Below are 3,008 nucleotides of genomic sequence, written 5' to 3'. Positions count from 1 at the left end.
AGAGTATATGCACAAAAATAAAATACAAGGTTGAACACATTTTTTTTAACTCATGAATCAATATAACATGTAGCCAGCTGTATATATTACATGTTTAACATGTTCTTTAAAAAAATTAAAATACTTTGAGTTTGAATACTACAACCAAATACATCAATAAAAAATTCTTAAGCTAGAACATTTTATTTAAAAATCGCAAACTTATTGAAAATGTCCATCGAAGGATATATTATGTTCCTATCGTAAAAAGCTCAGGTTTACACTTATCAATTAAGTATGAATAAAAACTAAAATGCAAACACAATTTAAAAGCAGTTTTAAGCATTATTTCTGTCTTTAAAAACGCATATCATTTATTTAAATGCATTATAAAACAAATAACAAAGGAAAAATTCGCATGTATTTTTATCAGAACACATTTTCTTTTTCTCTTAAATCCTTTTTATGATGTGTATGATTGTTTTGGGGCATATTTTTAAATCATTCAATGTATAGGTGTTTAAGTGACACGTTTCTTTGACAGATAAAAAAATATTTCAGATGTAAGCTATAATTTCTAACAATTTCACGGATATTTACATAAGACTGCGGACAGCACACTATGATTTAACTTTGAAAATTCAACTCCATAAAAATTGCAAGAACTGTTTATATGAATTATTAAGTATTTCAAACGGGCAACGTACGGTTCTCAACAATTTATTAATTTTAGTTAACAAAACAATATTGAATCGGATTGAAAAGGATTTGTCGATTACTCCAAAATGACTTGAATACATTAGTTAAATATTACAAACATTCACAAATTACACCTAATTCGAAATGTTAAGCTCACTAGCTGTGCTTTGCTTGTCGTGAATTGTTCCTTACTTTATTTTTCAATAGCACATCCATAGGATAATTAAAAAGCCTGATCACATTTGCATTAACTCTTTATATTTCCTCTACTTTTTAAATCATTGTAATTAACTACCTGTTTGCAAATGAATATAGATACTGTAGAACGAAAAACCCTTAAAATTAAGTCACCACTACTGAACTTGACCTATTTCTCGATCAACATCAATTCTACACAAAAAGCGCGAACCCCGAATGTTTGCCCGGACTGACCAAATACCGGCGAGTAAGTACTGCGTTTTAGGTTTTCTAGTAACATTTACACCTAACGGAGGTTTAAAGAAAGAATTTTGCTGCTCAGATATTTCACTATCTTCTAATAAATGTTGCATAATAATTTGTTTCTCTCTTAAGGTATTTGGGATGGTTTGGGGATAAACGTTGAATTTATTTGGTGATAAACTTGCAATGTAGGTTAAGTTATAGACAACTCGGTAAACAGTGAGACAGATTTTGCGTCAGAAAAAAAAAACATGTATTCAATATTCACGTTATGTTATGACTAGATAGTGCTCAAGGTAAAAATTGATTGTGTAATTGTATTCCATTCTATGTGTGTGTTTATTTAATGGAACTTAACTCTAAAAATAAGGGGGGGGGGGGGGTCAGCATATAGCAATTCAGTATTAAAAGTCGATCGCAATAACAAACTTAATCTAGGTCAATGGCTCCAGAGCTTATTCACCTTACCTTGAGTTTTTTTTGAATTTCAAATTTCGTGGAAAACCGAACGTTTCGGGGAAAACTTTTTCTATGACATTGTGTGGACTAACCTTGCATAACAAATATATAAATTTACGTATAGATAAAATATAAAAACAGGTTTTTAAATTTTCCATATAGATGATACTCCCAACCTAGAGTTTCAATATTTACTGCGTCGTAGTTCGTTTGCTGCGCAAGTGCATTAATTTTGATTATTTTAAATGCCTCCGATGTTATGCATTGGTTTGAGTAGGACAAAACTTACATCTTATTAAATTTTATCAAATTTCTACAATTGAACATCTGAAGACCAGAATCCGCTCACTTACTACTTTGGAAACACATTTATTTAGTGTCTTAATGTAATGACCTAACGATTGCCGATCCTCAGCAATATTAGATAACTCTAAATTATCTGGATTTATTTTATCCATACCATAAATCTGCATTTTGTATAGACAAATTTAATAAGTCTTGAAATGTTAATATTACCATAAACCATTCAACGATCTACTTTACTTAGTGGCTCCACGGAGACCTACTACATAGAGGTAAAGGATTTCGAGCCACCGTTGCACCGATACCTTTTTTTTTTTATCTAATCGGATCTCAGTATGCACATTTATACGTTATTTATTCCATTATATTCATCGTGGCCAAAATTGCAATAACTTAGTAAAATGCATGGATACAATCGAAAACTTCTTTTTATTTCATTTATAAAGTTTGAGGGATAAATAACATTTTAAAGATGAAGGATGTAAAGAATACTTTGAGGCGGAGGATTATATAACCTTAATCAAAAATGTATTTAAAAGTAATATCATACCAGAAGTTGAAAGCATACGAAAAACAAAACTAAATCTATTCAACTTTGTAACTTTATCAAAACAACAAATGCAAATACAACCAATAATAAAGGTTCCAGTATCCTATTTATATACTAAGACATTTTTTTCACCCAAGTATGTGCATGCATGTACTTTATCGGTATATACCAAAAACGGCTATTGAAACATTTGTTACTTTCAAATTAGAATATATGCATGTAACTGTGTGTTGTGTAACTCAATCAACACACACACATTCTCTCCCCCTCTCTCTTTTTTTTTTTTAATATCCAATACATTAATGAACATCTGCATAACGTCTCTTTAGCTCAATGATCATAAAGGTATATGTCCTTTTCGATTAAAAAAATGTTGAAAAGTATTTACAAACTCACAGATTGTGACAATTTTCCAAAATCAGTAAATGATAAACCACAGCAAAAGAAAGAAAAAAAAACACAAAAAAGAGTGGGATTTTAACCACCTAATTTGTGCTAAATTTTATACTGAGACGAAATTCGCTGAAATCAGATAACATACGTCCTTTTAATTCTCCGGTTCAGTAAATTTTTAACA

Source organism: Magallana gigas, chromosome 1, assembly GCF_963853765.1.
Source record: "Magallana gigas chromosome 1, xbMagGiga1.1, whole genome shotgun sequence".
Lineage (NCBI taxonomy): Eukaryota > Metazoa > Mollusca > Bivalvia > Ostreida > Ostreidae > Magallana > Magallana gigas.
Note: the sequence above shows the minus strand (reverse complement) of the source record.